The sequence below is a fragment of the Saimiri boliviensis genome, chromosome 17, assembly GCF_048565385.1.
Source record: "Saimiri boliviensis isolate mSaiBol1 chromosome 17, mSaiBol1.pri, whole genome shotgun sequence".
In the NCBI taxonomy this organism is placed as follows: domain Eukaryota; kingdom Metazoa; phylum Chordata; class Mammalia; order Primates; family Cebidae; genus Saimiri; species Saimiri boliviensis.
This window is the reverse complement of record NC_133465.1, coordinates 14,449,955-14,473,718: the sequence shown is the minus strand read 5'-3', so window position 1 is coordinate 14,473,718 and position 23,764 is coordinate 14,449,955. Positions and strand designations below refer to the sequence as shown.

Here is a 23,764-nt window from a genome sequence, read left to right as displayed (position 1 = left end):
GTCCTGGCACTATTTTGCCTTGTCATACTTACCAAGCCCGGGCAAATGTACTGTGGGCACTGGAAGGAAAACATCCCTCGGGCCCAGCCCAGCTGTTCCAGCTTTATCACAGTGACTGCTGACAAAGCCTTTACTCCACAAAGCGACAAAGGACACCGCAGCAAAAAAACTCCAGTGAAACAAGTAAGTAAACTGATACAAACGTGCAGGTAAGGAAATTCCCAAGACACAATTCTAGAAACCTCCAAAAATAATGCTCATTACCTGGGTAATGGGATCAATCGTGCCCCAAACATCAGCCTCATGCAATACATCCATGTAACAAATGTGTACATGCATCCCCGAATCTGAATTAAAGTTGAAATTATAAAACAACAACAATAACAAATAGGCTGGCCACGGTGGCTCACGCCTGTAATCCCAGCACTTTGGAAGGCCAAGGAGGGCAGATCACCTGAGGTCAGGAGTTCGAGACCAGCCTGATCAACATGGAGAAAACCCGTCTCTACTTTAAAAAATACAAAATTAGCTGGCTGTGCCTGTAATTCCAGATACTCGGGAGGCTGAGGCAGGAGAATCGCTTGAACCTGGGAGGCGGAGGTTGCGGTGAGCCGAGATCACGCCATTACACGCCAGCCTCCAAAAAGAGCAAAACTTCGTCTCAAAACAAAAAACAAAAAACAACAGAAAACAACTAGGAAATGGAATGTTCTAATGGATTCCATTAGGAAAAACAACTTATAAGATATCTGTTGTGGCATTAATTTCAAGAAAATCATGTAGACAACAGTTACAACCTACGGTACATACAGTATTTGTACTAAAATGCAGTTTTATGGGGATAAATCACAACCACATTAACTATACAAATCCATGATGTAAGACCTTGGATACAATAAATGAAGTCAAAAGGCACGCGAATCCAGCTATTATAAAACAGGTTGCAAAATTTCTTACGACATAGATTCTGCTATATGACTATGTAATTGTTGCTGTAAAATATTTGGCAGAGAGTCCAGAACCTAGATGTGAGGGGTCCGTTGATCCTGTAACTCCACTCCATATATTTTCAAGTGAATCCATAGAAAAGTGCTCTAGGAAGTAGAAACAGCACCAACCAAGGCAAGCAGGGGCGAGGGGGAAGGACTGGAGACAAGGAATAAGGCAGCTTTGGATAAGGAGGACGACCCGTGTTGGGAAGAAACAGGACAGAAAAACGCTCCCATGCAAAAGAAAATGCCTAGAGATTTTACGTTCTGCTACACCTCAGGAGATGGGAAATGGAAGGAAGGAAAGAAAGAGTGCTGGGTGAGATGTCTCCCGGAACAAGAGACTTCCAGATGAAGGCAGGGACTGTAGTGGTCTCATCCTCCGTTAAATGCCTAGCACCTAACGTAGTGTCTGGAACGATAGCAAGCATCCAATAACTATATGAATGGATACGTAGTCTGGCTGATCGGTAAGTCCTGAATGAACATATTAAGAGTTAAGAGTATGGGCTTTGGTGTGAATGGGCCTAGGGTTGAATCCCTCCCTGCCACTCATTAGGTGTGTATGAGGCAAGTTACTTAACCTCTCTGAGCCTCGGGATCATAATATGTGAAGTGCAAATAATCTCACCTACCTCATATAGTTGTTATTAAAAATAAGGCTGAGCGCAGTGGCTAATGCCTGTAATCCCAACACTTTGGGAGGCCAAGGCAGGATCACCTGAGGTCAGGAGTTCGAGACCAGCCTGACCAACGTGGTGAAACCCCGTCTCTACCAAAAATACAAAATTAGCTGGGCATGGTGGCACATGACTGTAATCCCAGCTACACGGGAGGTTGAGGCAGGAGAATGGCTTGAACCCGGGAGGCGGAGGTTGCAGTGAGCAGAGATTGCGCTACTGCACTCTAGCCTGACACCTGGCGACAAAACAAGACCCTGTCTCAAAAAAAAAAAAGGAAAAAAATTAAATGAAGTTCATAAAGCTGAGTCAGTTTAGCTTAAATTAGCTCCTTAAATTAGTTAAGGAATTTGGGCTCTAAAGTCAGACTGCCTGGGTTTAAATCCTGTCTCTACCACTTATAAGCTATGCCACTTTGAATGATTTAACTTTTCTGGGCTTCTTTTTCTCATCCACAAAAATGTAGCTACCAATACCTATTCATGGAAGTTTAATGAGGATTAAACAATTAATAATTATAATAGGCTTAGAACATGCCTGACATATGGAATATACTTGACAAATATCAGCCACTACTACTGTTATTATCATCATCAAGTTGCTCAATACACAGTTTATGACATATGGTAAGACCAAAGTTCAGCATATGTGTGTAAGCACTGGCGTGCATACATCAAAAGGAGGCATTAACTAAATGGATACTAAGTTTTGGTCACAGATCTACAGTCAGACAACTTATTATTTACAAGTCAGATAATTTATTGGATGCCTGCTAAATTATTCTAGACACCACATTAGGTGCGACATCATCTATTAGCTACCTGCTGTGGAATAGAGCTTTCTGATTGATTCCTGCCTAGCCACAGGAATTAAAAGTAAAAAAAAAAAAAAAAAAAAGAGAGAACTTCCACATTATTTTTGACCAAATATTTACCTCTCAGTAAGGCATTCTAGGCTTCAAGGCATCTTAATCCCCTGAGACCACAATTCTCCTCTCTAGTACTGCTACAGAAACGATAGAAACTTTATCACGGGAGCCAGAAAAGGCAGTTCCCTGGAGAGAGGGCACTTCTTCCTGACTGCCAACAGGGAGTCAGACGAGTGCTCTTCCCTTCAGGAAGGCTGCCTCAGCAGCACTGGAGTCAGCCCTGGTTTAAAGCTGGATTGACCCACTTTGTCCATTAACCACTTACATTAATATAGCAGTGTCATGAGGCTAATGTGATTGAGGATTAAAGGAAGTCCCAGCTCGCAACTTATGTTGCATTTGACTAAAAAAGCAGGTCAATTCAGACAAAGCCCAAGGCCTTTTTGCCCTGCCTTAAACCATCTGCAACTAGACAGTTTATAAGAGGTTACTATTCAGAATCAAAGCGTCACCACGATGGAAGGAATACCAAACCCCAGCGTTCCTCAGCGCCATTGCAGAGAAGGCAGTTTAGGGTCCTGCTCGCTGTCAGTCTGACCTAACATGGCTTGGACCAAACGTGGTCACCAAGTTTGACTCTCAGCACCTCCGTTTACTAAGGTGTATGATCCGCGGGGACGCGTCACTTCACTTGGCCAAGCTGCAGTTTTCTCATCGAATAGTGAAAAATTTAAAAAAATAAAAAATAAAAAAAAAAACAGATGATGTCTGCCTCTTAGGGCTTTTGAAGGAACGGCAAAGCTAACTTTGGTACCCAGCCTGGTACCTAGTAGGCTGTCAGGAAAATGTTATCAATTATCTTCTGTTGACAGGATCTTGGCAAGGATGTAAGGAAGCAAGGTTTGCACATAGGGGACTCGTCACTCATTCAGTTCTACCCCACAGTGGGGCAATGAGGGAGATTTGGCTCCTGGAAGGGGCTAAGTGCAGGAATGCTGGATTCCTCTCTCAGCCTTCCTGGGGTCCACTACCCTCCCTGAACTCTGCAGCCTGCATTTCCTCACTGGTCCTGAAGAAGGGCTTGTCAGTAGCTGCACAGAATGCTAAATTGGCAATTGTGGAAAAGAAACCACATAATAGAGCTAGTATAAAGGAAATGAGAGATCAATCATAAGATTCCCTGAGCCAAGGGCAGATTTACTGTGCTCAACTGCCTGCTGGCCGGTCCCCCAACCCATGTAAGGGCCCCTCTCCCCAGGACAGTCTGCTGTTTGTCTGCATGTGTCAGAAAGCACACTAGGAGCCTCAGAATTTATTTAGATTATAGTCAAAATAATGGAGCCAGGGGAAGAGACTTCTTTCTAGGGCCAGGCGCGGTGGCTCACGCCTGTAATCCCAGCACATTGGGAGGCCAAGGCGGGTGGATCACGAGGTCAAGAGATCGAGACTAGCCTGGCCAACATAGTGAAACCCCATCTCTACTAAAAATACAAACATTAGCTGGGCAAGGTGGCACCTGTAGTCCCAGCTACTTGGGAGGCTAAGGCAGAAGAATTGCTTGAACCTGGGAAACGGAGATTGCAGTGAGCTGAGATCGTGCTACTGCATTCCAGCCTGGGCAGCAGAGAGAATCTCCGTCTCAAAAAAGAAAAAAAAAAAGAGAGAGAGAGAGAGAGAGACATCTAAGCCCTTGTCCAGCGGAGGCTCTGGAGCCACTCTCTCCTCGGCATGTTTGGCTGAGAAGTGAGATACACAATGGAATTTATCATTTTGGCAAATGCCTCCTGTGCCCTCTCCAAAGGCTTCCAGGGGCACATCGGTAGTGGGCACTGGGCTCAGACCCTGGCATCTCCCCCGTATGCCCCTGTGGATCCATCCATTAAAGAAAAAATTACTTGGCCAGGATTGGTGGTTCATGCCTGTAATCCCAGCACTTTGAAAGGCCAAGGTGGGTGGATCACTTGAGGTCGGGAGTTCGAGACTAGCCTGGCCAACATGTATAAACCCTGTCTCTACCAAAAATACAAAAATTAGCTGAGCATGGTGGCACACACCTGTAATCCCAGCTACTCGGGAGGATGAGGCAGGAGAATCGCTTGAACCTGGGAGGTAGAGGTTGCAGTGAGCCGAAAATAATTACTCAGTGATGCGTGTTTTTGTTTTAGACAGTTTCATTCTTGTTGCCCAGGCTGGAGTGCAATGGCACAATCTTAGCTCATCACAACCTACATCGCCCAGGTTCAAGTAATTCTCCTGCCTCAGCCTCCTGAGTAGCTGGGATTACAGACATGCGCCACCATGCCTGGCTAATTTTGTATTTTTTTAGTAGAGATGGGGATTAACCATATTGGTCAGGCTGGTCTCAAACTCCCGACCTCAGGTGATCCGACTGCTTTGGCCTCCCAAAGTGCTAGGATTACAGGTGTGAGCCACAGCGCCTAGCTTAATGATGGTTAAATCATAGTAGTGAAGACTTTATTCAGGACCATTGTGATAGGTATAGAGATCCATTGCAATGGAGTCTTGCAGTGAAGGGGAGAGAGATTGGCATGGGCAAGTGGGGTTTGTAGTCAAGGAGCAGGGTGCGGATCAGTGGGTAGAAAATTACTCTGAGGAGCCATGCTGGGTAAGGGGAATTCTGGCTGAATCGATCTAATAGGACTCTCCCTGAAGACAGGCCAAGGTGAACAGACATCACCTGGGGGATGGTGGAGGCTGAGGAACCTGATCAGGTTCAGGGGTGAGGAGTTTGTGCTAAAAACTCCAAGGAGCCTTTGCTCAGACTGGGTATTGCAAGGACACGAACGGGTGGCCCTAGGAGGCTCAGGAGGCAGACTCAAGGATGGTCAAGTAAAGAGCCTTTGTCATACCAAGTGAGAAGCACGGCACAGCCTGAGAAGTGGGCGAACAGCTCCCGGCATGGAACCATCCAGGCAGGTCCCTCTATGCCCCTCTGGCTGCTCTTCTTCTGCCAGCCTCACCCCACCGCCGCCCAGTCCTGGATTCAAGTCCTTTCCATGCACTAACTAGGCACACCTTCCCCTCCTCTGCCCCTCCTCTGGTCACGTTTTCTTGCCTTCACTCTCAGAAACCTCTCTGATCTCAACAGTGGGACAGAGGAAAAAGGATGAGGATGTGGCCGAGGGTGAGACCCTCTCACATGGAATCTGCGTGCCCATCCCGGCAATCCCAGCAAGCCCAGAGGCCTATCCAGCCCCAGGCTGGCCTCCAGAGTGAGCACATGATGCAGGTTAATTGAGTTGCTCATTATGAAAGCCAGTTTCTCAAAGGGATAGTCAGAGCTCATAATTACATACCGCCCTGGAGCTTACGAACTTTCCCCTACGTCATCTGATTTGATCCCTCGCAAAACGCCTTTGTAGTAGTTACTGTAATCTCCAAGTCAAATGAAGACACTGAGTCTAAAGGAGAGAGGGTGACTTGCTTGGAGCTGGGTCACCAGCTGCAGGTCAGAGAATTGGGACTTACAGTCAGGTCTCCTGATGCGCCTCCTTCCGTTCATGAGGATCCTCTCTTAACCCTCCTTTGCTTCTTAAAATGATTTAGAACACAAAAGCAGAGCTACACACCTGACCCCTCTTTAAATAGATACCTGTATTTTTCTCTTTCATTCAGAGATTAGTATCCTAATAGAAGGTATTTCAGTGCTAATCAGATCTCTGCCGATCATAATTGTTCCAGTAAGTGTCCCATTTTGAAACAATGTTTCTTTGGTTTACCTATTCCCATTGTTAACTGCGTTCTAAGGACCCTGGACGATTACCAGTCACTGCAACAGCACCTGCTCTCCAGCAACCCCGGCCCCGCCTCTTCTTGCCCTCTTTACCGCGTGGGCAGGAAGGGCTATCTCTTTGAAAAGCACATAAACCTGGCACATATCATTAGGAGATGTTTGTGAGGCTGACGGGGGTAGACTAGACAGTATCTCCAGTCCAAAGCTAAGGAAGACACAATGCTCGCAAAAGGATTCCTTGGGACGAGCCTAGGAGACGCTAGCCAGATCCACATGAACACAGGGTGACAGAACTCTGGAAAGATCCTATTTCTTCAATTAAACCTAAGGGTAAAGCAGACTTGTCACCCTATTAAGGTTTGGGGATGACAAACGCAATGAACTTCCAGGAACACCAGGGGCCTCAAAAAACTGGCCCATAAAGCATGATTCTGAGAACCAGGAGGATTTGGAGTATTTCAGGCTTTTAACTTGTTTAAGGATATTTCAAGAAAGGTATATGCCAGGTATATGTGGTGTCTCACGCCTGTAATCCCAGCACTAAGGGAGGCTGAGGCAGCCGGATCACCTGAGGTCAGGAGTTCGAGACCAGCCAGGCCAAGATGATGAAACCTCATCTCTACTAAAAATACAAAAACTAGCCAGGCGTGGGGGCACGCACCTGTAATCCCAGCTACTTGGGAGGCTGAGGTAGGAGAATCACTTGAACCTAGGAGGTAGAGGTTGCAGTGAGCCAAGATGCCACCACAGCACTCCTCCAGCCTGGGCAATAAGAGAGAAACCGCATCTGAAAACAAACAAAACAAAGAAAGAAAGGTATATGCCACCTCTGTGGCAGTCGGTTCCATCCCTGGTTGCATTTTAAATCATGCAGGGTGCTTTTAACAGGTGTTAAATGCCTGGCTCCTCCCCACACCCACTGAATCAGGCCCTGGATGGGTGGGGCTTCAACATGGGATTCTTTTAGATGACTCTAACGTGCAACCAGGATTGGAAACCATTATTCTGTGGTATCTGTGGGCCTGGAACTTGTCATGATCTGTAGTCATTTATTCCTCTGATATTCACGTGCACCTAAGTGGAGACACTATGTGGGTATGGAGATCCACCATCGTGGGGGAAAAATGAGAGAACAACGCTGTCAGCAGAACTGAAAGTTGTTAATCTAATCCAAGCTATCTGAGTCAAGGCTAGAGGAGTGAGGATCACACACTCAGCTGCCTGTAGACCACCTCCCAGAGGCAGGGAGGGCTTGTGTCCTCAAGGTCTACAAACTGCAGACAAAAGAACAAATCCATTCCAATCGGGCAGGCTGGGTGTGATGGCTCACGCCTATAATCCCAACATGTTGGGAGACTGAAGTGGGCAGATCACCTGGCCAGGAGTTCAAGACCAGCCTGGACAATATAACAAAACCCTGTCTTTACTCAAAATACAAAAAAAAAAATTAGGCAGGCATGGTGGTGGGCTCCTGTAATCCCAGCTACTTGGGAGGCTGAGGCAGGAGAATCAGTTGAACCTGGGAGAAAGGTTGCAGTGAGCCAAGATCTTGTCACTGCACTGCAGCCTAGACGACAGAGAAAGACTATCTTAAAAAAAAAAAAAAAAAAAAAATCCAAGCAGGCTAAGGTACTTGTTACCCCTAAACACACACACACACACACACAAACACACACACACACACACCCCTCTGACAGTCGGTTACCCAACTGTCAAGCTCCCAGTGAAACAAAGTAAATGAAAGGAAATTTTAGAAGAAAGATAAGTCCATCTCCACTGGTGTGATAAAGAAAAGCAAACAGAGGTATCTAACTCTTTCATCATCAAAAGTTAAATAATATTACCCTAAGCAGAAAGAAACAGAGATGTGAAGAAGGATACTAGTATTAGATTATCTAATTTATGCTTTTATGAGAATCCGTGGCTGCAAATGAAACTCAGTGCTCTTTTAGTTCATGTGAGTGCGCTCAGCCTCTCACCATGGGATGTTTTAAGCAGCCTCAGGACTCAACAGAGTCCCCACCAGCAAATGTGTCTGGTCTTGTCAGCCTCCAGAACTGTAAAAATAAAATAAACTCTTTTCTTTATAAATGAAAGGAAGAAAGGATGGAAGGAAGGAAAAGGAAAAAAAAGGCACGAAATTCTCCTTTCAAAGAAAAAAAAAAATTCCACGAAAGTAACATGAATTAATGGCAAAAATTTCTGTTTTCCTTTTTCCCAGTCTTGAGGCAGGATGCTCAGAATCACGTCTGAGGATTTAGAATTTTCATCCTCAGTCGGAGATAGCCTCTGCCCCTTGCCTTTCCTCTCCAGAAGACAGAAGTCAGCTGAGAAGATGAGCTGACTTCCTGCCAAGTCATTTCCCACTGGGGAATGGCGGTCTCAGGGCTTTGGAGAAACATGAAACTTTACCGCTGAGCACCCCAGCTCTCGCTGGGGTTCTTAAATACTGCTGCTAGAATTGGACTATTAGAAACCAACCTTGAAGGCTAAAGGAGTAGGAAATTAAAATGAACCAGAGCCATTCTAAAAAACCCTGTAATTCAGATGTTACCCGGTACCAAATGTTGCCCTAACTTCTTTTCATTTTTTTTTTTTTTTTTTTTTTGAGACGGAGTTTCGCTCTTGTTACCCAGGCTGGAGTGCAATGGCGCGATCTGCCCTAATTTCTTCTTCCCCTTCTTCCTTTCCTCGGGTGATATCTCTACTCCTATAGTCCAGCAATTGAAGTTACTGTTTGAACTGGTAAATGACACAACAATAAAAAAGAATATTATTGGGCCGGGCGCGGTGGCTCAAGCCTGTAATCCCAGCACTTTGGGAGGCCGAGGCGGGTGGATCACGAGGTCGAGAGATCGAGACCATCCTGGTCAACACGGTGAAACCCCGTCTCTACTAAAAATACAAAAAATTAGCTGGGCATGGTGGCATGTGCCTGTAATCCCAGCTACTCAGGAGGCTGAGGCAGGAGAATTGCCTGAGCCCAGGAGGCGGAGGTTGCGGTGAGCCGAGATCGCGCCATTGCACTCCAGCCTGGGTAACAAGAGCGAAACTCCGTCTCAAAAAAAAAAAAAAAAAAAAAAAAATATTGAAATGGGTGTAACCTAACTCACAACAGGCAAACAGATGCCTGGGAATTTATGTAAAACAGATGATGGAAGTTAATGTGCTTCAGAGAGGAAACAAACTACAGCCCACATTGAGTTGGGGGGGGCTCAGTCTTCCAAGTCAATTGAGGAAAACTGGGAAGAGCAAGGGAAACATGTAGCCCACCCCCTCCTCCTGTTCCCTTAGGAGAATGACTTCCTTGTTTAGTTGCAAAAACACTCCACGTTTTCTGAACTCCAACAAAGATTCTTTTCCTCCTTTTAAAAAACTTACTTTTTAACTTATAGTAAAACTCATTGTTGGTGTCCAAGTCCAATAATTTTGATAAATTCATAGACTTATGTAACTACCACTATCAAGATTCAGAACAATTCCGGCATCTCCACAAATCCCCTTATGCGGTCTCTGCCAGTGAAGATTTTACAAGTCCCCTTCAAGAGGGCCAAAGGTCGCCCCAATCCTTGTTTTGATACTGCTTTGGGAAAAATATTGACTGAAATGAGAAAATGGTCAATAGAGATTTAGACATTCTTTTCCCTTTTTTTTTTTTTTTTTTTTTTTTTTTTGAGACAGAGTGTTGCTCTGTTGCCCAGAATGGAGTGCAGTGGCATGATCTTGGCTCTGGTTTTCTTTTTCTTTTCTTTTCTTTTGCAGAGATGGGGTTTCACCATGTTGGCCAGGCTGGTCTCGAACTCCTGACTTTGTGATCCCCCCACCTCGGCCTCCCAAAGTGCTGGGATTATAGGTGTGAGCCACCGCGCCCGGCCTACATGATTTTCTTTGACAGATTCTATCTCACTTTAGTTTCCTTCCTACCAGAACAATCCTTTTCTCCTCTGGGGAAGAACAGGGTCTCACCCCTTAACCAAGGCCAACATCATCAGTATCATTGTCATCACCTGGTTGCTTGGAGCTGCAGGTTCTTGCTGGGATGCAGGGAGCATGCGCAGCTTTGCTGGTCTTGAAACCCTGCAGGAAAAGGAAAAACCCTTCCTCCTACTCAGTAAAACTGAGATTTGTCAAAGTTAGCACGTCTTCACCTAAGACATTTTGAAAAAACGATAAAAGGTCCTCTTTTACGAAAGGACGCCCCTCGGTTATCAGGGACTCTGCTCTGTACCCCACTGTGCTGAATGGAGGCTGCCCAAGCCCCTCCTTGGCCTCTGTCCCTTGGAGCTGGGGCCTTAGCTCCTGCTCTGTTCCCTGGGGAAGTGCGATAATAAGGGAAATGAGGGACCCAAGAACCAGTGGGATGGAAGCTGAGTGCTTTATCTCAGGCTCCACATTCCCTGGACCCGTTGCTCAAACTTCCCATCCCAGGGAGATGCTGAAACTTACTCAGGAGACCAGCTTGAAAGGGCGGTGGGAGGGGAGCGGTTGCAGATTTATAGGTTAGCTGGGGATGGACTTCCCAGCCTTCAGGCAAGTCCTAGAGGTGGGAGCAGCTGACAGGTTTGGCAGTGAGGGGGGGCGGGGGTGTGGGTGGGGAGGGGAGATCTGCTACTCCAGACACATTAAAGCATTTTCATAAGAAAATCCAAGGTAGGCTGGGCGCGGTGGCTTACGCCTGTATTCCCAGCACTTTGGAAGGCTGAGGCCAGTGGATCACGAGGTCAGGAGTTCAAGACCAGCCGGGCCAAGATGGATACACCCTGTCTCTACTAAAAATACAAAAATAAATTAGCCGGGTGCGGTGGCTCGCGCCTGTAATCCCAGCTACTTGGGAGGCTGAGGCAGAGAATTGCTTGAACCTCGGAAGTGGAAATTGCAGTGAGCCAAGATCGCACCACCTCACTCCAGCCTGGGTGACAGAGCGAGACTCCGTCTCAAAAAAAAAAAATAAATAAATAAAATAAAAATAAAATAAAATAAAAATCCAAGGAAAAAAGAAATAGGAGACTGCAGGGTCATTACAGTTCTAACCATAGCATTTTCTGTAGTCACAGGCATGGCCTTAAGTGACTGTCTTCTCTGAAAGCCAATATACTAACCTTAAGTATTCACCCCCCAAAAAACTCCCTAGGGTCCTTCCACCTCACGACCTTATACGCAGGGAACCTCAGGGGTCAAAAAGACAAAGGTTACAGCCTCTACTCTCCCCTTTCTTCTACCGAAAGATAAGACACCCAGCCAGGGATGCGAAAAGGAAGTTTTCCCAGAAAACTTAACACAGTCATGGGTACAATGACAGAGGAGAGCTGTAATTTGAACTGCAGGTCGTAACTCGGGGAAGTTTCTTCTTTAAAGCAGCTTTCATCCCTGGGAGTCGGGTATGGCAGGAGGCAGCTGGGCGAAAGATGTGTATCAGCCCCGCCACTCCTTATCTGGAACCTTCTTCCTTCCCTGGGAAGCCTCAAAGCCCACCCTTTCTGAGAGTGCCCTTCAAAGGCCCACATCTCCATAAATAATGATCTCCATTTGGGGGAGATGTTTGCATATCAAAGAACTCCTTTGGGAGGGTTTAAAATAATTTGAACTGAAATTGTAAATAGTTACTGGCTATCAATTTCAGGTTTCGAAGCAGGATCCCTGGGGCTCCCGGAAGTGATGTCATTATTCATTAAAAGTTTACTAGGGCCTTTTCTCTTTCCTTTTTAAAAATGTTTTAAAGGTAATGGGTAGGAAAGAAGAAAAATAACAAAGGATGGACTCTCCAGGCCTCCTCCTCTTCCAGCCCCTCTCTCTTTTCCCCACGCCCAGCCCCCAGCCCCCACCGCAAGGATTTGGTCTCTATTGTCCTAGAATTTCAATACTGCTCAGAAAATGAAAAGCCCCTGAATACCATAAGGGGGTGGGGCGCAAAAGAGCATCTCGCTTCTCTGGGTCAACTCAAGATCCCTTTCACAGGGGCAGAATCCTTGGTTATAGGCCCTGCTTCACAATGGCCACAAGTTCCTGTTCCTGGAAGGGGCTGGGGATGGGGGTGGAGGGAGGGTTTCAGTTAAAAGCTAATAGTCTTTTGTGGGTGAGCTCTCTGGGGTACTGCTTCTGTTTACAGGACCTTGCTGTATGCCGGGACAAATCATGTGAAATCAGTGATCCTGTGTCTTATTTCCCAGGGGGACGAAAAAAAAAGCAAAACAAAATCCAACTTAAAATCATTAGAAAGAAAGAACAAGAGTTTTCTGGGAAGCAGACTTTTTAGAAAGTAAAATCAGCGCTGCCAATGGCCAGGGGCGGGTCAGAGCTGAGTACTCAGAAAGAAGGGGAGGAGGGCATCAAATCCAGCCGCAGTTGAAATGGTTCTGCTCTTTCCTGCTTGGACAGATTCTTCTCTGCACACGTAGGGCCAACGTTTTGTCTCTGATGAGCCCTAGTTTCCTTGTCTGTTACACTCTTCTTTTTTCTGGGCCCGTGGGGGCTCCAGCCCTATGTGGGTTACTTCCCTGGCAACAAAGGGCCATTTCTCCAGCGGGCAGCTTGCAATTGGCTTTTCTTTTTCACATGCCTCTGTAGTCCCTCCCTGCTCCCAGCTTCATTCCTGAGAAAAGCAGCCTTCTCTTGCGCCCTTGGTAGCAAAGGATAAATGTTTGTAAACAGGTCTTCACCCAGAGATCTTCCGAAACTCAGTCAACACAGAGTTGATGAAAATCACTAAACCCCCATCCCCAAGCAACACACACACACACACATGCACACACACACACACACACACACACATGCACACACACACACACACACACACACACACACACAGAGAAACCAGGAGAGAAACAAGCCAAGGGAGGGGCTGCCCAATGCTCAGAGTGAAAGCGGAGTGGGCACTGGGCATATGAAAGCCTGGGTTCCAGTTCCTGCCCTGCCACAGACAAGAGGTACTTGGACAAGGCACTCAAAGCCTGAGCTCAGTTCTCCCTGTATAAAAGTTAATGGATTGGTTTAAAAGGGTGTTCCTCAGCTCGAAAGTTCTTAAGAACTTTAGGTGTGAAAGTTCTAAATAGCGCCGGGTGCGGTGGCTCACACCTGTAATCCCAGCACTTTGGGAGGCTGAGGCAGGTGGATCATGAGTCAGGAGTTCAAGATCAGCCTGACTAACATGGAGAAACTCTGTCACTACTAAAAATACAAAAATCAGCTGAGGTGGTGGCGTGTGCCTGTAATCCCAGCTACTCAGGAGACTGAGGCAGGAGAATGGCTTGAATCAGGGAGGTGGAGGTTGCATTGAGCAGAGATCCCCCACTGCACTCCAGCCTGGGCGACAGAGTGAGACTCCATCTCAAAAACAAAAGTTCTAAATAGCTCTAAAGTGGAGGGAGTTATTATCCCACCACTCCCCACATACCCCTTCCTCCTACAGCCAGCAAGAGGATGGCACAGCTGGCAGATGTCAAGTAGAGCTTCTATAAAGATTTGATGTTTGACTACCTACAAAATGCACCTCAAGGGCATTCCTACAGACCACCCGCAGGAGGTGTCATTTATGTGGATGATACCTCAAGGTCAAATGTAAAATGAGGCACTCAGCCTGGTGAATTAAAAGAAAAGTGAAAGGCCGGGCACGGTGGCTCACATCTGTAATCCCAGCACTTTGGGAGGCCGAGGAGGGTGGATCATGAGGTCAGAAGTTTGAGACCAGCCTGACCAACATGGTGAAACCGCGTCTCTACTAAAAATACAAAAAATTAGCTGGGGATGGTGGCAAGCACTTGTAATTCCAGCTACTTGGGAGGCTGAGGCACGAGAATCACTTGAACCTGGGACGTGGAGGTTGCAGTGAGCCAAGGTCGTGCCATGGCACTCTAGCCTGGGAAACAGAAAGAGACTCTGTCTCAAAAAAAAAAAAAAAAAAAAAAAAAAGAAGGAAGAAAGAAAAAAAGAAAAGTGGAGTTCAATGTCAGGCTGTGTGGCCTTGGGCAAGTTGCACAACATCTCTGTGCTGTCTTTCCTCATCTGTAAAAGGGTAACATTTGTCCTGCTGCTTTTACAAAAAATTCTTCCGAGAATCCAATGTAGTTTGTGGGTGAATACACACTGAAAGCAGCAAAATCCTACCTAAGGGTAAGGTGGGATGAACCCCACTTGCATCCCCTCTTCATGTTTCCACTGGCATTTGGCTCTGGATGAGAGAAATGCTTTTAAGGAAGAAGGGACGTAAAACTGGATTTTAAATGTAAAGGCTCATGTAACAACAAATATTTAAGAGTTGGGATTTCCTATAATTTTTCCCTTGTGCTGTGAGGGATTCCGTTTTTGGTACCCTCCTTCTCAGTCCCCCTGTAGGATGTTGGAGATAAAAGGAAACTGAATCTCCCTCTGGGGTTGACATCACTGAATGAGTTGGATGATCAATCAAGGGGGATTGGGAAATGAGGCAGTTTTAATACAAGCACTCTCTCTTTCTTTCCTGCCTTCCTTTCTCTCTCCCTCCCTCCTTCCTTCCTCCCTCCCTCCATCCTTTCTTCTTTCCTTCTTCCCTTCCTCTCTCCTTCCTTCCTTCCTCCTCTCTCTCCTCCCTCCTCCCTCTTTTCTTTCTTTCACCCAGGCAGAGCACAGTGTTGCGATCTCAGCTCACTGCAACCTCCGCCTCCGGTTTAAGCAATGCTCCTCCTTCAGCCTCCCCAGTAGCTGGGATTACAGGCACCTGCCACCATGCCCAGCTAATTTTTTGTATTTTTAGTCGAGACAGGGTTTCACCATATTGGCCAGGCTGGTCTTGAACTCCTGACCTTGCCCTGGATTACAGGCATGAGCCACTGCACCTGGCCCTTTCTTTCTTTCTTTCTTTCTTTTTTTCTTTTTCTTTCTTTCTTTCTTTCTTTCTTTCTTTCTTTCTTTCTTTCTTTCTTTCTTTCTTTCTCTTTCTCTCTTTCTCTTTCTTTTCTTTCCTTCTTTCCTCTTTCTTTTTTAACATGGCAGAGAATTCAGTTGAGAAGGAGAGAAACAGCCCCAGTTTAGGGGCAGGGGTCCATCTGAGGCCGCTAAGAAGAAACCACCACTGTGGAGAAGATTTGATATCATCAGTGACCTTCCCTACCTCCTGAGTGCAGGACCAGTAGGAGTTTGGGACATGAGAAATTCCAACCAGCGCTTGACTTAAGTCTAGGATAATGTCTCCATCCAGCTTTCTGCTTCCCTCGTGCTCAACCAACAGAACCCCACTTCATGGCTATCCACTAAAAATGGCATAAAGTCACTAAATGTGTAAAAATCTGAAGATAGAAGCTTGAGTTCAACTAACATGAAGGGAAGTGAGTGCCGATAAACCTCCGTTATCACAGGCTTTAAAAAGCTCAACAACATTTTAGAAAAGAAATGAAGCATTTTCTGCCTCTTGTTTTGTATTATTTTAATTTTATTTTGTAGAGACAGGGTTTTGCCATGATTCCCAGGCTGGTCTCGAACTCCTGGGTGCAATGGCACAGCCTCTCAAAGTGTTGGGATTACAGGTGTGAGCCACCTCGCCTGGTGGAAAAGAAGCGCTTTTTAACCAGAGAGAAGATCCCAGAGAGTGTACCACTTGGAGATGTTACAGACAAAGAAGAGGCAGCTGTTTCTCGCCTCGCACTCCTTCTTGTCATCAGCACTTATTTCTTCTTAAATTGGCTTGTCCATGTGCTTGAGGTTGACCAAAAGATGTCTCAAGAAAACAAGAGACATAGCAATGCCAATGGAAACTCTCACTGGACACCCCATCAATTAAAGTCCACATCCCCTTCCCCAGCCTCTTTGGAATTCTCAGCTTGTGACATTTAGATGCTACACAGGATCAATTTTCAACAGGAGAAAAGTAAGCCCAGCCTCTCTAAATTCTCATCTTTTCATTGCCGTGGTCAGTCATTTATTCTAAAAGCCCAATACATTTGCAACAGGTTCGTATACAGAGTCCAACCTGTCTTGTGCATTTCACATCCAACGATATGAGAGAAGAAAAGCATTGGAGGCTGAAGCTAAGGTCAAATGTTCTGCATTATTTCAGCAGATTCCACGATTATTTATTACATTCTATGGGAATGTTTTGGTAGATGATGTTGCCTGACTGGTGAGCCTTAAAATTTTCAGCAACTCTTCTGTGCTTTAGACAAAGCATTCCCGTTCGTGTCACATTCTCCACCCCTAACAAACAACACTGGAAACGCCGAGGAGATTAAGTAGCTAAACCATCAGCGAGAGAGCTGCTAAGAATTACAAGTGCGATTAGTCTTTTACCCTGCATTGGCCCAGTGAGAAACTGACGCTGTGACTATTTTTAAGCCTCATGACCATTTCTAAGAACAAAATCTTTAATTGAGACTTATTGCCTTCCTTGTTTCCTCTTGTATTTGTTTGGACTATGAGTTTTAAAGACTCTGTCTTAAAAAAAAAAAAATACAAGAAAAACAGCAAAACACCAGGCATCGCAAGCACTTCAAAGTATTTGTTGAATGAACAAATAAATGAATGAAAGAAAAGGAATCGACTAGCAAGGCTTAAAACTGATGACTGGAGGTCATGGTGCAAATACGTCAGGAGACTCAAGAGTGAATCGAAGGCAACTTGGAATAATAAACAGGTAGAGCCAGGCTTCAAAAGGGTGATGGTCCCAGTATCCTGATGTCCAAAGATGATACATACATGTATCGTCACACCCATTACATTAAGTGACTCAATGACATTAACTGGATATACCCATAAAGGTCTTAAACGTAAATGCTGAGCAAAAACACACCATAAACGGGATAAGATCAGAGTTCCTCATTTTGCCTGTGGATTACAGCACGGTGTGAGCCCATCTCCCCCTGGAACTTGGGAGGCTTTACCTCTGGTGGCCAGTAATCAACATCTGTTCCGACTAATAAATGGTTACAGTTAATAACCATGAGAAAAATTGCGTTACTTAGCAGATTTGTGTTAATGATTACTTATTATTTTGCCTTAATTATTGTTAAAGATAGTTTGCATTCCCAGGCATTCCTCAAGTGATGGCAAATGTCTCCTAGGTAGCAGCAAGAGGAAAGCAAACTCAAATTTCAGTTCCTATTTGTCACGATGATGAGTGAGTCAGTAATATGGCCAGTAAGTGTTGCTGATGGGGATGATTCTTACCCTCCAGGGGCTTACTGTTTGTGTCGAGAGAAATTCCACACACAGGTTTACCAAGAGATATTATATACTTGACTCAAAAATGAGAAACATGAAAAATGGGCCTCCAGACGGGGCGCAGTGGCTCCGGCTTGCAATCCCAGCACTTTGGGAGGCTGAGGCAGGCAGATCACCAGAGGTCAGGAGTTCAAGACCAGCCTGACCAACATGGTAAAACCTTGTCTCTACTAAAAAATAAAAAAATTAGTGGGCTTGGCAGTGCATGCCTGTAATCACAACTACTAGGGAGGCTGAGGCAGGAGAACTGCTTGAACCCAGGAGGCGGAGGTTGCAGCGAGCCAAGATTGAGCCACTGCACTCCAGCCTGGGCGACAGAGCGAGACTTTGTCTCAAAAAAAAAAAAAAAAAAAAGAAAGAAAAAGAAATAGAGGCACCCAGAGGCTGGGGTTGGGACAACGGAAGCTTCTTTGTGTCTGCCCCAAGGGTAGGTGGAAGTGAAGAAATCAGAAACAAAAGAGGCTCCTACTCAGAATCCTGAACAAAGCCTACTCAATGAGACAGCCACTGGACCATTTAACCTGAAGTTTTTTGTTTTTGTATTTGTTTTTAAGAAATGATAGCAAATAAGATTAGAAGGATGGATTGGAAAACAGGCTGAGAATACCCTCACCCACTCCGCCCATCCCTCCACCCCTTGCTTCCACAGACATCCTTCCAAAAGCCAAATCTGGAAATGTTCATAGCCTCCCGTTGTGTGGAGACTGATCTGCAAATGCCCTGGCAGGGCACATGTAAATTCACTCCAAGGGAATTCTGAGTTCCTCCCTCGCTCTCTTTCCAACCCTCCTCCCAATTCTGCTTTACTCCGGCTATGAGCAAGTGCCCATGGTTTCTCCAGTGGGTCATGAGGTTTCTTGGCCCCCATGGACTTCCCTCCTCCTGGAATATTCTTTCTGGACCTCCTCCTTCTAATACATTTCTAAACACTCCTTGTTCCATTTTCATAACTATAACTATTACCTTCCCAACATCCTTCAAATGCACACACATACACTCACACACTCGTGCGCACACACATACGCACACACACAGAGTCATCATAACCTCTATCCATCTGCTACAGCAGTCCCCCGGGGGGTGTGAGGACCGGACTGTGACTTATTTGCACTATGGCAAAAATAAACAATTGCTAGATAAAGGAAGGGTAAATAAATGCAGGAATAAATGCTAGTCAGAATTTGGATTTGACCTCCGAAGCAATGGGAAGTCACATCCAGTGTAGGAGGTTAGTGACATGAAAATCTGTGTTAGGTGTCAGCGAGCTGGCGCTTACCAGCAGCATGTCTTAAACAGGCTTAGACTTTGAGCTGATTATAAACTCCACGAGCCTGCAGAAGACCAGGATTTTTAACATTTGGAATAAGCAAATTTGGAATAAGCAAAAAAGATTACTGGGTATCTCCAGTGGAAAGCTTGCGTTGTTTAGTACATGCTCACTGATTATCTGACTCCAGTCTTTTATTGCCTTTGAGAGACTCTGCAACTTTCTAAATTATACAGACAGCAATATAGCAATCCAATATAATTCTTGATTCTTGACCAGAGATATACACATAACTACTTTCTGATGGGAGTCCTAGGGACTTTCTTCTCACCTCCTGCTCCACTCTGTGGAAGAAGTCAGTTTCTCACCTGTTTGTCAATTTAAGTCCAGGTAAATCTGTATTCTTTTGACTTCTCCTTGGAACCAATGGTGACATTTGCCTGGTTCCTTCATTCATAATGAGTCAAATAAGTTTTTTTAACCTGGTCATTGTATACCTCGATGAGAGTCACAATTTTTACCTTTTTCTAAGAAAAGTATCCTTTAACAAAAAGGCTGGATTAACCACATGCTTCTTGGAGGGGCTCTATCTGTGCCGGTGGCCATTTTAACACCGAGAACACTCATGTTTCCCTTTGAGCAAACAGCTTGCTTTTGTGATTTGTGTAATTAAGGGTTACCTTTTTTAAAAGGCTGTGAGAAATCTGTGAATCGGATCCGCTGTCATTCGAGGTGCATTTCTTAGGACAATTCCCAAGTCCGTTTTATATTCCCAGTTTTGGTTTTCTTCTTTAACTGCCATATTTTATGTGCCTTTTGTTCTTTATGTATCATTTTTAAAAACCACCTTAATGTCGGCTCACACCTGTGATCTCAGCAACGTGGGAGGCCAAGATGGGAGGACTGCTTGAGCCCAAGAATTTGAGACCAGTCTAGGTAACACCGCGGAGACCCCATCTCTACAAATATTTTTTTAAATTAGCCAGGTGTGATGGCCTGCAGTCCCAGCTCTTCAGGAAGCTGAAGCAAGAGGAACGCTTGAGACCAGGAGGTCGAGGCTGCGGTGAGCTGTGATCACACCATTGCACTCTAGCCTGGGCAACAGAGCAAGGCTCTGTCTCTAAAAGATATTTTTTAAAAACCAAACAACAAAAGCAAAAAAAAAACAAAAAACAAAAAAAACTACCATAAGTACTTTTTCACAAAGGTAAATACAAATAAATGAAATGATGTAGATCTGAATAGGGAGGGGACAGTGGGCATATAAAAGAAAGGGCAGCTCATTCCAAACATTTTGCTACTCAGGAAACCGAGGCTGGAGCTGAAAAATTGCTTGAGGCCAGGAGTTTAAGATCAGTCTGGGCAACATGGCAAGACCCTCATCTCTAAAAATAAATAAATAAACGGATAAACATTTTCAGGGAAGATAAAAAGAAAAGCCAGTAGCAGGTTAGATGTGGAAAAAGAACTGGGGACAAGGAGCACCCTCGATTTTTATGCAAAGTCAATTGAGGGCATGACACTAATGTGCTCTGGGTTCACCCACAGAAGCAGCAGCAACCCAGGTAGTTTTACGGGTTGGGGTGGCGGATTTAGGTGTTTATCAAAGATATGTTATAAACAAATGAAGATTTTGGTCCTGTGTCCATATCTAAAAACAGATCAAAACTGAGAGAAGGTCCTCATAACCACAGATTATATGCTAGAAAAGGGATCCTGGGTCCAGAAAGGCTAATTCTGGGCAGATGAGTCAGCCGAGGTTGGAGCTGGGGACAGGGGTGGGGGGTGCACCAAGAATAATTACTGCCTGTCTCGGAAAAGCTCAGTGGTATTCTCTATTCTCTGACAAAATCAAATAAAGACCTTTAAGCTGCCACTTTCCCAAATGAATCAATTTCCACTTCCCCGGGCTGGGAACACAGGGTACTAAGCCCGGAAGCAAACATCACCTGAAGGAGAGAACAAGAGCCCGGGTCTCTATCGCCCCATTAGCACATTTTGGAAATTACTCAAGCTCAAACCTCTCCAAAGACAATGTTTTCCTGTATTTGCTAAACATACATTGATTCACTTGTCACTTGGAGACAGTCAGGACTATCAGGTAACAAACTGAGGAACAGAATCAACTGACTACAAAGATTCCCTAAAGCTGGTGCAGTTGTTACCCTCTTTACCCCCAATATGAAGGTATCTCAATGAATCCGGAATTGGGATAGCTTTCTTTATGAGACAAATGTGTCTATCCAAAGAAGGATCCCCTTTCCTGGGCTCCTCCTTCCTCTGGAGATAGATGATTCTTCACTTGCTTAGAACAGAAACAGGGCTTGTTAAATATTACGACAGAATGCTACCCTTGCTGACTGCAAAAAGTTATGCAAATCCCACAGTGCAGTACCCAAGGAGCAGAGCTCTGCATCTTTTAGGGTTGCAGAGAATCAGAATAAAGGGATAGACCCTCTGTGCAACAAAATGCTGTATATGTATAATATGTATAAGACATATACACAGCAGGGCGCTGTGGCTCACACATGTAATCCCTGCACTTTGGGAGGCCGAGGTGGGTGGATCACGAGGTCAAGAGTTTGAGACCAGCCTGGCCAACATGGTCTCGATTTTTAAGCAAAGTCGATCAAGGACATTATACTAATGTGATCTGCATTCACCTACAGAAGTAGCAGCAACCCAGGTAGTTTTGGAAGATTTAGATATTCATCCAAGAAATGTTATAAACAAATGAAGGTTTTGGTTTTGTGTCCACGTGTAAAAACAGATCAAAATTGAGAGAAGTTAAGTATAACCTCAGATTACAGGCTAGGAAAGAACTCCTGGGTCCAGAAAGGCTTAAGATATAAAAATTAGCCAGATGCAATTTTTGTGTCTTTTTCTGGGTCCAGAAAGGTTAAAGATACAAAAATTAGCTGGGCACAAGCCTGTAATCCCAGCTTTTCAGGAGGCTGAGGCAGGAGAACCACTTCAACCCAGGAGGTGGAGGTTGCAGTGAGTTGAGATTGCGCCATTGCACTCCAGCCTGGGTGACAGGGTGAGACTCTGTCTCACACACACACACACACACACACACACACACACACACAATAGACATAGACACGATTCTCGGTTCTCAACTTCAAGAGGTTCACAGACCCTGGTGAAACCATGAACCCAGATAAAGAGGCTTGGCACAGTCCAGCAGCTATCCACCAGCCACTGATTGGTTGTTCCGCTGGTCAAAAGCCTGGCTGACATGATCTGTGTTCGGGGTCAGTGAATGGGGGAGAGAGGACGTGGACTTTTCTAGGTTTTCTAGACTCTGTCTATCTGGTGGGTTAGCATAACACATAGGCCCACCCACTCTGCCTGAACTACACACACATGGGATCTGCCTTTGTATTTTACTAAGCACTGAAATGCTGAGTCTGCACAATTTTGTGAAGTCCCAAAGATACTGTCCAGCGCAACATTCAAAGTTCATGCTACAGAAAAATAAGTTTGCCTCTTGGAAAGAATAAATAGTCTTCCCTTTTATCAGAAGCTGGTCCTCTCTACCTTGGTCATCATGATGTCAGCTCTAATACTTGCTTAGCACTTTACCCACCACAAAGGACTAGACATTCAGAATCTCACTGGCTCAATGTAAATCGCAATGAAGGGTTGTTTCCTTCACTTTAGAGATGGGGATGGTGAGGCTGAGAAAGGAGAGACCGAGTGGCCCCAGATGAATCACTGGGCAACAGCAAAGCAGGGACTCCGAATCCAGAACGTAACACTCTGAGTCTCATGCTCATCCCACTTCTCTGCATTTCTAAATGCTCAGATATAGTAACCACCCACCTTTCACTCATCTCTAATTACCCACCCTCTTTCGAAAGAGATTTTCATCTTCTTTCCCTATCTGACAATTAAAAAAAAAAAATGGTTTGGGTTTAAATTAATTTTTTGGAATTACGGGGCCTATAAATTATAATGAAATAAATGGCACTTTATATATACATATATAAAATAGATGATTATGATAATGACGATGATGATGATGTCTGTGTGTGTGTGTATATATATATATATATGAGAGAAAAATTCATTTAGATAGTGGAAGATAAATGTCCTACTGATTCTTTGCACTTCCACACTAATTCCTTTATTTTAGGAGTTCATTTTTCACTCAATCCCACTGAAAGAAATGATCACAAAACTGAAAACAACCAGATTAGCCTCTCCAAACCACAGCCTTCATTCGTCTGTCCCAATTCTTATTCTGTTTTACATACTTTAGCCTGTATTTTATTTCAATGGCATCAGTGTCCTATGGAAGAAAAACACCACTTGCCGGAATCCTGGAATATTACAAGCCAGAGTTGCTCAAGGCAGCTCACCTAAAAGGCTCTGCTGGTGATACAGACCCAGCTGGAAAGAAGGAAAGAACTGGAATTTCGCAATGCGCTTTACAGGTATCGAGGGCTGATGAACTAACCCAGGGTATCCTCTTTGCTCTCCTCCTTCCCTTTAAATAAACCAAGTGCGTAAATGGAAAAAAGAGTTGATTCTAAAGGTTCAGAGGCTAGAAGTCAAGCTCAATCCATCTTCAGAGGAGGGAAGATACATGAAGCTGTGCCAGGCTCAACAAGCCTCTCAAACCAGGAGAAAAACAAGCTAATAAATTAGTACTACTAAACCACTGAGCTGAGGAGCCAGAATCAATCCAATAGGCTGCCTCCTCTTCTAGCTCATTAACTATTTGAGATTACCATCATATTGGGCAGTAGCCTTTCAGCTGGAAATTAAATTAGCCTAGCTATAAACCCGAAATGTAGACGGGGGAAGTGTCTGATGAGTGAGCAATCCTGGGGAAAAAACTCCACCACCAAATGCTTGCCCAGACTCCATCCTCAGGCACTCCAACCTGGTCTTCCTTTACAATTTCTCTTTTGAACAACAACAAAATGAGTGAGACTTTCTTACTTTGATGATCAGATAAAGCACAGCAAATCAAGGTTGCACACATACACCCCACCGTCCCTGCAAATGGTC

The 23,764-nt window shown here is 44.9% G+C and overlaps 1 protein-coding gene across 1 annotated transcript in view; it reads right to left on the bottom strand.

Annotated features, from left to right (window-relative positions):
• Positions 1-23,764, bottom strand: part of LOC101038227 (heparan sulfate glucosamine 3-O-sulfotransferase 3B1) — a 48,773-nt gene that overhangs the window by 4,490 nt on the left and 20,519 nt on the right. The window lies entirely within an intron of this gene.